Source organism: Anabrus simplex, chromosome 2 (genome assembly GCF_040414725.1).
Source record: "Anabrus simplex isolate iqAnaSimp1 chromosome 2, ASM4041472v1, whole genome shotgun sequence".
Taxonomy (NCBI): Eukaryota; Metazoa; Arthropoda; class Insecta; order Orthoptera; family Tettigoniidae; genus Anabrus; species Anabrus simplex.
In genome coordinates, this window is record NC_090266.1 from 55,992,128 (window position 1) to 56,005,647 (window position 13,520).

The following is a 13,520-nucleotide window of genomic DNA, read 5'->3' on the forward strand; positions in this document are numbered from 1 at the left end:
TAAACAAGTATCATCATCACCATCATCAATCATTTAAGACCGGGCGAGTTGGCCGTGCGTGTAGAGGCGCGCGGCTGTGAGCTTGCATCCGGGAGATAGTAGGTTCGAATCCCACTATCGGCAGCCCTGAAAATGGTTTTCCGTGGTTTCCCATTTTCACACCAGGCAAATGCTGGGGCTATACCTTAATTAAGGCCACGGCCGCTTCGTTCCAACTCCTAGGCCTTTCCTATCCCATCGTCGCCATAAGACCTATCTGTGTCGGTGCGACGTAAAGCCCCTAGCAAAAAAAAATCATTTAAGAATAGGCTATGAAAACAACAGATAGGGAATCTGCCACCTGGGCGACTGCCCTAAATGCAGATCAGTAGTGATTGATTGGTTGGTTGGTTGGTTGGTTGGTTGGTTGGTAAACTTGCGCTGCTTCAAATACTTCTTCACTACGCGGCGCTGTTGTAGGTCTGTAGACACCAACTGACTCTGAACACGGGTTTCTAAATGGGATTTGATGTGACTTAATTCGGAATTTCTCGTTAATATAAGTTATTTAAAACAGTATATTAATTATTGCGGTGTTTCAGGAATGGGTATTCTGTTTCCTGATGTATAACGGTGTTTATGTGCGATATATTTTTGATGCACAGTAAGATATAATGTTCCCGGTTTTGAAGGAAATCTGCGAAATTGGGTACGAAATAATTTACAGTTAGTAATGTCTAGGGCTCGGATGCTTAGGAAAAGTCATATTTTTTTCTTTGTCTCTATTTTCTAGCCTGATCGGATTTTGGTGCAAATCAGGTGAATATCGTCACAGTTATGCGATTTTTTATTTGTCATATAAATGCATATTTTGGCTATTTTTTGTCATAAGGTCATATCTTGAGCTATTTTCGTAGAAACGTCATATTTCGGCGGTTTGGCGACAGCTGTAACTGGGAAAAATCGTCAACGTTTCGAATGAGAACTAGTATTACTGATTCTCGGTATAACATCTGTAGTTAATACAAGTGAAATACTCTGCCTCTTACATCAAGATTACGCAGGAATTGTTTTCCAACAGTTTGTTAGAATGTCTGACATATATTAAGTCGAACTTTAGAGTTATATCGAGTGCAATTACTCGTTTAGAGGCTGCTAGCTTAGAAATTCATGCAGGTATTGAAATTGTGAGAAGTGTTGAACTTTCAGCACAACAATCACATGGTGCCAGTGTAAAACGGAACATTCAAAACGTGCTTAATCGAAGTGATGGTTTGCGGTGTGTGTGGAAAATAAATGGTGTTCTTAGAGGAGAACGTACTAGTACACTTCACGATAAGCGCATACTCGACAGCATTGTTTTAATATTATTTAAATATGCACCAATAACGTATTGTGACGTAGAAAGGAGCTTTTCTTCTTACAAGAATGTGTTTAGTGATAATCGGAGGTCTTTCGCGCCTGATGCTTTGAAGATGAATCTTGTCATACACTTCATTTCTACCCGCGGAGAAGAATGAAAAAGGTATACGAGTTTGCACTATATGCTCTGCCACCGTACCATAATGTGAAAGACATCTACTTAATTCGTTTTGTGGTGCTCAATTTAAACTTTAACGCATTTGAGTAATATTAATACCGGGCGAGTTGGCCGTGCGCGTAGAGGCGCGCGGCTGTGAGCTTGCATCCGGGAGATAGTAGGTTCGAATCCCACTATCGGCAGCCCTGAAGATGGTTTTCCGTGGTTTCCCATTTCCACACCAGGCAAATGCTGGGGCTGTACCTTAATTAAGGCCACGGCCGCTTCCTTCCAATTCCTAGGCCTTTCCTATCCCATCGTCGCCATAAGACCTATCTGTGTCGGTGCGACGTAAAGCCCCTAGCAAAAAAGAGTAATATTAATGAAATCTGGGCTTAAACTTTCCAAAATAGTTTTAAGAAATAGATTGATTTCTACTTTTCTCGTATTTCAAACCACCGTGCAGGGTGCAAACATGTTTCGACTTTTAAAATGTTGTGTGATATGATAATCTTAGCGAACTTAGAACTTTATAGGTACGTATTCACAAACTTTTGATAAGCGAATCAAGGAGGACAGACATAACTGCTAAACATGTCCCCCTCCCATGGCACTACAGAACTTGAAGGGTCTTGGCCTACCAAGCCACCGCTGCTCAGCCCGAAGGCCTGCAGATTACGAGGTGTCGTGTGGTCAGCACGACGAATCCTCTCGGCCGTTATTCTTGGCTTTCTAGACCGGAGCTATACATGTATATGTAGAAAATTAATATGAAAGCAAGAATAGAGAATTTAGTTAACAAATATGTATTAAAGAAATTGCCATTTCGACTTGTATCTTATTTTAAAGTGGCCATATTTAGATTAATAATTTTCGTGACCTATTTTGTAATTTTTACGTCGTATTTCTTCACTTGTAAGGTCATTTTTGAGGTCATATTTGCTTGCTTATTTGGGCTATTTTTAGGTCTTATACATCCGAGTCCTAGAATGTCATAAGGACAATTCTTCAGAAATTGGTTCGTCAGTAACTTAATCGAAATCTTAAACGTGCCTTAAATTTTCCCAGTTGAGCTAAGTGTTCCTTCAGTAATTCACCACGAAATCGAAGTCTGTTGCAATTATCATTTATAACCTTAGAAAAAATATGTTAACTGTTTTGGGTACATGCTATGTAATGTAAACACATTAAACCTCTGCAGGTACCCACACAATTGTTATATATATCATACACATGTAATTCCTACATAACTAGGCCTACTTAACTTAATTTTAGACGTGGGAGTTACATGTCGTAACATGATACTGTATCCTAATCCATAACAGTAAGCTGTTCCAGAAATATTATGTTTCGGAGACCCTAATACTAAAGTAACTGTCTCATCGAAACCAAGGGAAGGTTAGGGAGTTTCTGATTGGCTAACTGGTATTAGGGAGCATAGCAGCTCGCCTTAAGCGTGCACTCCTGCGCAGTCGCGAGCAATACTTTTGTAATAGTGTAGTGGCAATACTGATATTGCTGGTCGGTTACAGATATTCTTTAGTTATTCGAAGTGCTTTGTATTAGGCTTATTGGTGGTAATATGTACAGTAGCTTAAGTTCCTCGGAACAGTTAAGTGTGGTCTTCCCACCTTACATCTCGAGTTTCACTGCGTGTTCTGGACAACGAGTGAGTGGATGTAATATTAAATCCGATACGATTTATATGGACAAAACTCAATTACAGGAAAACGGTTTGTTAGAAATGCGTTGAAATAAGGTACCCAATAATAATAATAATAATAATAATAATAATAATAATAATAATAATAATAATAATAATAATTTTGTAAAAATTAAAAATTATACCGTTTCATTTAGTTCTGATAATGTACACGGTACTCAAATATTAGGTCCTGAAAAGCTAACGCAAGTACCATCACGTGAACCTGTGCGTCCTGAAATTTCGTCATCGACTGCAACCTGTGAGGCAGTGCAGCAAAAGCTGCTATCATAATTTTTACCAGAACAAAAGAGAAGGAGTGATATATAGAGAGGGGAAAAAAATGTTGCTGGGCAAGCCACTTACACTGTTGTTTACCAAATATCCACAACCTTCTGTATATAACGAAAGACTATTTTGGATCCTTTTATACTGGATTAACAGAGCGAGTTGGCTACACGGTTTGTGTTACGTAGCTGTTAGCTTGTATTCGAGAGATGGTGGATTCGAACCCCACTGCCGGCAGTCCTTATGATGGTTTTCGGTGGTTTCCCATTTCCACATCAAGCAAATGCTGGAACTGTTTTTCAGTTAAGGCCACGGTTGCTTCCGTCCTAGTCCTGTCCTATCCTATCCCATCGTCACCGTAAGATCAGTCTGTGTCGGTGCAACGTTAAACAACAAATAACAAAAAAGTACTGGATTAAACTCTGCTTACATCTTGCCTGGTAGGGCTATTTCCTCATGACCCTTTCCGGCGGCATCTGAAGTGTACAGTGCATAACAGTCTTGTTCGTACACCCCACTTAGCAGATGTGTTTTTATAATTTCTAAATAGAACAAAACCAATGCACGAGACTTGGATAAGTTATTGCACAAGGTGTTGAGAAATTGACGTTAGCGATCAAAAGTCTCGATGCATCATTTTAAAAGAATTGGAGCGAAATATGTTGTGTAATGGCCTATTTGCTTGCAACAGTCTTGTTTGTACACGTACACTACCTCGTATTCGCTCGGGGACACTCCTAGTTAGGTGGTGTGTATCTGTGCTGTGCAAATGTGTATAGTTTCGCAGTTAGTGCACCAGGTCGTGTGTTACATAATGGGTAAGAGAACAGAGTTAAGTGACGAACTAAAAGATGTAATTGTGTCTTTCAAATTGCAAGGTTATTCTCTGCGTGAAATCAGACGCAAAGTAAATAAACCGCATTTCCACAATACACTGTGTGTTGATCAAATTCAGATATGGAGGAACCACAAAGAATTTGCCAAGAAAAGCAAAAGAAAAGATACTGAATAGGCGAGATTAACGTTATATTGTGAAACAAGTAAAACAGAATCCACAAGTAAGTGCGCCTAAGACCCGCGTAATGCTGGAAAAAAGTACGAAGAAGAAAATGTCAAGTCAGGTAGTTCGTAGGGTATTGTGGAAATATGATTATCATGGTAGATGACCACGGAAAAGGCCATTTGTTACTAAGCAAAATCGACAAGCCAGAGTGAAATTTTGCAGGGAGTGTGAAAACAAGGATTGTACGTTCTAGAACAAGTTATTTGGTCAGGTGATACCAAAATATCTCATACGGTTCGGATGGAAACAGTTATGCATGGGGAAAAGTAAATACAGCCAATACCTTCAAATACGCTACCCACCGTAATATATGGAGGTGGATCAGTTATGATTTGGGGGTGCATGTCGTCTTGTGGAGTGGGAAATATCGAAATCATCAATGGTATCATAGACGGGGTTATTTAAACGTTTTAAAGAAAAACGTCACCGAGCTCGATAGCTGCAGTCGCTTAAGTGCGGCCAGTATTCAGTATTCGGGAGATAGTGGGTTCAAACCCCACTGTCGGTAGCCCTGAAGATGGTTTTCCGTGGTTTCCCATTTTCACACCAGGCAAATGCTGGGGCTGTACCTTAATTAAGGCCACGGCCGCTTCCCTCCTATTCCTAGGCCATTCCTGTCCTATCGTCGCCATAAGTTCTATCTGTGTCGGTGTTACGTAAAGCAACTAGCAAAAAAAAAAGAAGAAGAAGAACGTCAAACAGAGTACAGTAAAAATAGAGTTGGGGTCTCGCTACATTTTTAAGCAAGACGATGGCCCCAAGCACAAGTGATATTTGCAAGCAGTGGCTGGTATGGAACGTACCCACGCAACTGCGAACTCCTGCACAATCCCCTGACTTGAACTCCATAGAACATTTGTGAGTCAATCTAAAAAGAAGGGTTCATGCAAGGAAAGCTCAGTCACTTGAGCAGTTAAGTATAGTCAATGAAGAATGGGGTAAAACCGACCCAATAGATGTGAGAATCTGGTTCATTCCATGCAGCGGAAGTGCAAGGTAATTATCAAGGCCAGAGGATACTAATCGGGTTATTAAATCCAAGGTAACAAATATTTAGGAGTGAAATTTTTATTTTCTTCTGTAAGTGTACAAACAAGATTGTTGCACGGTGAAACGCCCGGCTTTGGTACATTGCTTTTATTTGTATTAAATTGTAAGATCACAGATTTTTTTTAATATTTACATATTTATTCGTGTATCTATTACTTTATGGGCAATAAAATATGACAATAATTGTATACAAAAGTTTAACGGTTATTTCGTTGCAATAAGTTAGTGTACAAACAAGACTGTTATGCACCGTGTATGGCACTCGTTCATCAACATGTTTATAAAGTCTAGTTCTACTGTCTAAGTACAGATCCTTGGACATCTACGAATGCACATAGCAGCCACGGCGCTTTTTATACAGGAAGGTTTCGAGGTATTGGTTGTCGGAATGTAAATGGCTCATTGCAAATATTTTTCTAGGAATAGTTAAGAATGTGAGTGGCGGGCTGGTGAAAGGGTCAGTGGGAGAGAAGGAAGCGAGATGGAGGTATAGTATTGCTTAAGTACTTACCAAGGTGAGGTTAGGGGCTTCAAGTGACAGCAAGCATAAGGAATGTTCCTTCCAAAAGTTGACTTGCCAATAGTATTGTTAAATTTATATCCTAATACGCCAACCTAATACTACAGTGTAACGGATAAACACGAACATGGTGCTGGAAAGTAACCATTTGTCCCATCCCTACTTAATTTATATGTTAACATGCTTAACTTAATCATAAATCTTACTAGCACTACACCCCAGCAGTCGGTTAACTAGACACTTTGGACATTTTCTGGGTACGTTTTGTAGTCGTACAGGCTTGTATTTCTTTCGTAACCGGTACTTCTTTTATTCGGAAATAGAATCGGCATCTTATATAATGGAAATTAATTTTGTAACCAAGTCCTGAGCATCTTAAGTTGAGCAACCTAGTCCATGAGGAACAGTAATTAAATATAAACTATCAAGGCATTCTTGAAATATTTCACCCAATAATACTCGTAGTACACTAAAAATGTCATCACAACTTCCTCTACGTGAGAAAATTATCAGTAACAATTCACTTTATGGGTAAATGAGATAGTTTGATATGTTCTTATAGACTTAGGGCTGAAAATAGTCTGCCTTTGACCTCTTGAATTGCTTTGCAGAGTCGACTCACGCTGCTCATTCGGTCACTTTGCTTACATGTTGAATTATATATCCACCGAAGTGATAAATTACTCATGTTTTAATTGCTGAAAGAAGCTATTGGTTCATGTTACCAACTGAATAATGGTGGCCGATTCTTTACTGGCACTAATTATTTTGGCATTTTGAAGAATGGAGTGGGATTTTTAGACTGAAAGAAGAGCCATTTTTCATTCTGCTGTTTATGGTAACCTGACTTGAAACCAGGGCCATAGCAAGTTGTAGGCATATTCACATGCGGTAGTAATTTAAAAAAAAATTGGCGAAGTAGGCCTACACGTCCCACTTCTCAAATACTTATTCTTTTTCACTATTCAGTTCACAAAAAGTGAATCCCACATATATCGCCCATTTGCGACAACCAAAATAGATCTGAAAATGTTTACATACATCCGCTGTAAGCCGACAAAACGTGCGCCAACTTGGTTCTATATCGTTAGCAGCGCTTCAGGTGGCGGAGAACATTCATGCCGTTCATGCATTCAGAGGGAGTCGCCACACTAGTAATTTCCATCGTCGGCAACGTGTGACAATGGGAAATATGAGTTCAGGATGGAATGGTAAGACCATCGGTTCCCTCAGGGGTTATCCTCGGACCGCTGTTACCCAAATGAATTACATATCAAAAGCTTTTAAATTCTGCAAACTACAAGTGGACGCGGATGGTGTACAGATTTTCTACGATTCAAACCCAAGTGATACAGATGCTGCAATATAATTAAAATAAATTCGTACCTACAACTGAATAGTTACTATGCAAATGAAAACAGATTATTAATAAACCTGACTAAAAATAAGATAATATTCCCATACATTGATTAGTTATGATACGCTGGCGGACAAAAAAAGTTGATCACTTTGTTAAAACGAAATCGTAATTGTTTAACACCTATTACAGTATTAGAGGGAATTGTTCCATTAATTACATTAATGATTACATTAAGGCAGTTTCTAATGTGTATTCTGCAGTTTTGGAAAAGAATATGTTATTTAGAGATTACAAATTAACTTAAGGGGCTGCTTTGCACCACTAAGTGCTTGACATTCAATTTTATTGCATCGACTCCAATAACACCTTTTTAAGTTTTACGATACTGGGGCGGGAAGCTATTGATGGATTATCCATGTGTGACGCAATATCTGTTACAAAGGAACATTTTCCTTCAGTTTCTCTTTCACATTTGACAAGTTAGGATGCCTCTTAGCCGAGAAGACGTTGCAAGAGCAGTGGCGTCGGTGGATGATGGTCGCAACATTCGGTATGCAACAAATGCTATCGGTGCGTCATATGGAAGCATCCAGTGTCTTCTAAGACGATTTCGTGAACTCAGTGCCTACCCCACAGACGATTTGAATCAGACCGTCAGATGTCTACATCTGGTAGGGACGATAGGTTTCTGGACATCCAAGTCTTGAGCGAACGCCAAACTACCGCCGTCCATGCCAGAAATCGACTCGAGGCAGTAAAAATGTCACTGTATGCTGCTGTGACTGCGAGGGCTGTCAGGCGAAGACTTCGAGAAGCCAATTTGACCTCAAGAAGACCTGCAACTGGTCCACTGCTTACTCCCCAAGCACAGAGCAATTCAATTACGATTTGCGCATCAACATCGGAATTGAGCTGTGGAGCAGTGGTCAATGGTTCTGTTCACAGATGAATCACGATTATGCTTCCGGTCACGTAATGGTGTAGAGTAAGGGTGGTGAAGGCGTGGGGAGTGATATTCACATTGCAACATCTGCTAGAGGTCACCATTGGAAGGTGGTTCCATCATGGTATGGGCCGGTATCGGCTTTGAGGCCCGGGCGGAAATTCTTGTCATCGGTGGAGGTGCTCTGAATGCACACCGTTACATCGAAGAGATGTTTGCAGAGCATGCAATTCCCTATGCTATCGTAGTTTGTGGAAGTTTCGTCCTGGTGCACGATAATGCACGCCCCCATGCCTCTGGCTGCCTGACGAAGTATCTACGCGACGTCAGAATACGAACCCTCGACTGGCCAGGTTGCGGTCGAGACCTCAATCCCACAGAACACCTCTGGGATATGCTAGGCCGAAATGTCCGCCGGCACAACGTGGTTACCCTCAACGACATGCGGGCAATACTACTGGAAAAGTAGTTTCCCCTAGGAAACGACCCAGGACCTTCTGGCTGGCATGCTACGAAGGATGGAGGCCATAGTAATCGCCAGGTGTGGTAACACCCGATACTAAGGCAAGATAAGTGTAGAGTGTCATCAAGGAAACTTCCAATGGTATGTTCGTAACGTTGCTCATTGTAATGCAATGTTAATTAAAGGCATTTTCATATTTTTTGGATAAAACCAAACCAAACCCCATGGCGCGACAGCCCCGAAAGACCATGGCCTACCAAGCGACCGCTGCTCAGCTCGAAGACCTACAGATTATGAGGTGTTGTGTGGTCAGCACGATGGATCCTCTCGGCCGTTATTCTTGGCTTTCTAGACCGGGGTGGCTATCTCACCGTCAGATAACTCCTCAATTTTAATCACGTAGGCTGAGTGGATCTCGAACCAGCCCTCAGATGCAGGTATCAGTCCCTGACGCGGCCTGCGTGTAAGAGGCAGGCACGCTATCCCTACACCGCGGGGCCGGCAAAAAGGGCATTGAGCCAACGGCACGTGGTGTTCCCAAGGGGTCACCCATCCAAGTACTGACCACGCCTATTGTTGCTTAACTGCGGTGATCGGACGAGAACCGGTGTTTTCAACATGGCAAGCCGTTGGCAAAAATGTAGCTACGGTGGGACTCGAACGCACGTCGTCGCGGTTCGCAGACGAGTACGGTGACGTCTCGGCCACCAGTCTGCTTAAATTTTTGGATAAACTAAGGAAACAGAACTTCGATAATCAGTATGAAGTATGCGGAGCACTGGTTAACTTCATTTTATGTGAATATGTTGTAGGAATGAAGGAAAAGTGAGGTTTTATTGTTTTCTCTTAAATTAAAGTGATCCACTTTTTTTTTCCGTTCGCCATTGTTCAAAGGGAGCTGACGGAATTCTAGACCTAATTTATTATATAGGGTTATGCCTAACATCAGATGGCATTTTTTAGTTCTCTTTAACCTTCACCACGGCATTTCATTATAAGATGTCCTGGTACCATAGGTATGTATGGTATTCGGACATCCTGGCAAATCATTAGTGGGTTACTCTTAATATACCGGGTCTTACTCTTCATATACCGGGTGATTCACCAGCCCCTTATTTTTTCGGAGGTAGGGGAGCCGACTAACGCGTATATCATAGTCATTCGAGAAATATTAGTACCTGTTCTTTTATGGCCTTAGTACAACTATACCGTTTAGATAATGGACGTTTAATTAATTGGACAGGAAGTGTCTTTAAGGACTACTACATGCTGGCTATGCAGCATGGCTCGTGGTAGGTAAGGTGGCTATATCACACATCACTGCTGTTATAGTCTGGTAGTAGGTTCGATTCTCAGGCTGGTACATTTTTTATTTCGATTAATGCCGTTTACAGTGACTGTAATATGGCCACATGTCATTCTGTTCCAAAGAGTGAATTTTTATTTCGTCCTGAAAAGGACCGTTTTTATCCGATGTTACATAGCTATGACATGATGGTCTGTAGGTAGGAAGTAGAGTACCCTGCATATTCAGTGTAACAAGTGTTCAAAATATTCACCACCTTACTTTATACAGATTTCAGCATGACGTTTTAAAGACATTCTTGCACATTGTAACATGTCAGGTGTAACAGCTTGGCATCCCTCGGTGATAAGTTGCCGAAGGTGACCAGGATCTTCAGGCTCTTGTGCATACTCTACCTGCTTTAAGTGACCCCCACAGGAAGACGTCAAGTGGCATTAGATTGGGTGACTTGGTGGGCCAGTGGACGTGTCCTCCCCTTCCTATCATTTATTTGGATATGAACCATGAAGATGGATCCGGACGACTACTGATCCGTGAGGTGGAGCCCCATCCTTTGAAACCACATTCATAATCGCTCGCGCAGTGACACGTCCTCAAGAACTGTGGGAATTCATTTTGAAGAAAATGAAGGTAGCATGCTCACGTTAGATGTCCTTCGAGAAATATGGTCTGATGAGATCCCACACCAGACATTTACTCTCAACTGCACTTGAAATGGACCCTGTCTTACCCAATGGGGATTCTCCTCACTCCAGTAGTGCATTATGTGCCGATTCACGATGCCATTGTTGTGAAATCGTGATTCGTCTGAAAACAGGACTATTGACAAAAAGGCTGCATTATTGGTCACCATGCGTAATGCCCATTGACGAAATGTTACTCTAGCATCAAAATCACGTCCGTGGATCTGCTGGTGTAACTGCAGATGGTATGGGTGAAATTTATTGTTATGCAGTATATGCATGACTGATAACTGGCTGATGTTGGTCTGTTTTGCAAGTGTTCGAGTACTAATATGAGGGTTATTATGGACAGCGTCCATAACAGCCTCTTTATTTGGGCCAGACATTATAGGAGCGTATCTAGTGGATGTTACCCTTCCAAGCGTCCCAGTTGACCGCAATCTTCGTTCAAGGTTTCGGAACGTATATGTAGTCGGAAGTCTTCTGTCAGGAAAATGCTCGTGTTAGAGGCGTTGCGACTGGACTGCGTTCTGCCATGTTTCCACCAAAATGAGCAACATATCAACATACTTGCCACTGGAATATATCATGAGTTAATTAATACGTGTTGTGATGTGATCTGGTTAGTGTGCATAAACATTGTGTGTTCGTCAAAATAGAGCAATATTTCCCGGTCAAAAAATAATAAATTAAAAACATGCATAAGGTTGAAATCGAACCACTGTATTACCGGTATTCAGACACCCTGTATCACCTTACCTGAACCGACTCAGCCACAAATAAAACATGCAAGACGCTCCCAACAAAATATTGCATACGAATGTCCGTTTGACATCGAAAGTTAATATCTATGTCAAAGTCTTCAATAATGCTTTACAGTGTTCATTTAACTTTTAACCATTAGAGCACATGGTATACATATTAATTCGTCTGTACTTTCTCCAAAAATTAGCAACAACTAAACGTATTCATCATAGGAATACATCGTGAGGAAATGAATATGTGCTGTGATGTGACCTCGTAGATGTGGATTATTATTTTTGTGTGTTGGACTCGGGAGGTTGTGGATTCGAATCCCTTGCTGGCCGTCCTGAAAATGGTTTTCCTCGGTTTCCCATTTCCACCACCAGGAAAATGCCAGGACGGTACCTAAGTAAAATACCTAGACAGGGTTTCTTCCCATTCCTTCCTCCACCCATCCTTAAGGGAAAGACACTAAATCAGAGCGCATCCCTTAAAACCAATAGGAAAAAGAAAGATGATCATTGTATCGCTGCAGAAATGGAGCACCTCTGTCGTTCAAAAAACCAGTCTCGTGCTGGATTTGAACCAATGTGCTGCCGATACATACCTTGTGCTCCAGCCCTTAACCAATTCGACCACCAAGTCAACATGCATGAAATTTTCTAGAGGTTTAGTACTTGAGTATGGCCGTTCCACCTCGAAAGTTAATATCCATGTCAAAGTGTTCAGCGATGTTTTATAGTGCACACTTAACTTCTTTACATTCCAGAAAACGTGGCATAACCTATTAATTTGATCGTATTATGGATACCTGTTTTATTTCAAGGCGCAATAAATCACGTTTGCAGAATGGTCCTTAGTATTTGGCGTGGAATTGTGCATAGTAGTTTTTCCTTTGCTACGTCCACACAGCGGAGAGTCTTATAGCCCATAAGGAGAAATTTCAAGTTATTTGGTGTATGATATACATATTTTAAATTAAATTTTCAGGAATGCCATAACATGCTAATCAAGTAGAATAGTGCTACTGGAGTAAGAGAATCAGCCGTCTAGGAAATGTCCTAGTCCGTTGCCCAGGACACACCCGGTTGTATGACAGTATCGCACGTAAATACACCCTTCGGGGAAGTTTCTCTCTTGTCCCGCAGACAGACAGACAGACAGACAGACAGACAGACAGACAGACAGACAGACAGACAGACAGACAGACAGACAAACTGTTGTCCCTTGCAGGAATAGCCCCTCCTGAGATCAGAGACGAAGTAGCTGCAAATGTGGAGAGGTTAAGGGCTTCTACCAGCTCAGCCCACCCCCTACATGGACACAAACTACCACCAACTCGATTGAAGCCCAGGAACAGTTTTATGCACTCCTCATCCCCCACCAGTGCAGAAGCAAAGAAGACCAGACATCTACTCTGGAATCAGAAGATCCCTTTTCATCCAGAACGCTTAAAATTGGAGGAAAAGCTTCCCCCTGGTCATAAACCTGGACTACATAGAAGGCACTGAACAGACTAAGAGCAGGCGTTTGAAGATCCAAGGACAATATGAAGAAATGGGGCCTCCTGAAGGGGGATCAGACCCTATGTGAATCTGCCGTAGAACAAACGACAAAGCATCTTATTAATTGCCCTGTATGCCCTGTTAACTGCTCAGAACTTGATTTAGCACAGGCCAGTATCAGTGCTGTTAATGTGGCCAAATTCTGGGCTGATATTTTGTAAGTAACTGTATAAATGAAAATCCACAGGCTGCTTCCAGTCATTCGACTGGGTCAGGAATGGAATGAATGAAGCCCCCATCTAGCGACGAGGATAGGAATTGTGCTGGCTGCTGAAGCCTGTCGCACTCCTCTGGGGCGATGATTAATGAATGATAGATGAAATGAAATTATATTT

General features: G+C 41.5%; 1 protein-coding gene and 1 non-coding gene across 3 annotated transcripts in view; one reads left to right on the forward strand and one right to left on the reverse strand.

The window, feature by feature from the left end:
* LOC136863873 (probable splicing factor, arginine/serine-rich 6) overlaps positions 1-13,520 on the forward strand; it is a 295,188-nt gene that overhangs the window by 247,331 nt on the left and 34,337 nt on the right. The window lies entirely within an intron of this gene.
* LOC136864981 (5S ribosomal RNA) lies at positions 9,404-9,521 on the reverse strand. The gene has a single exon (XR_010859398.2). It is a non-coding gene; the product is annotated as a 5S ribosomal RNA (ribosomal RNA).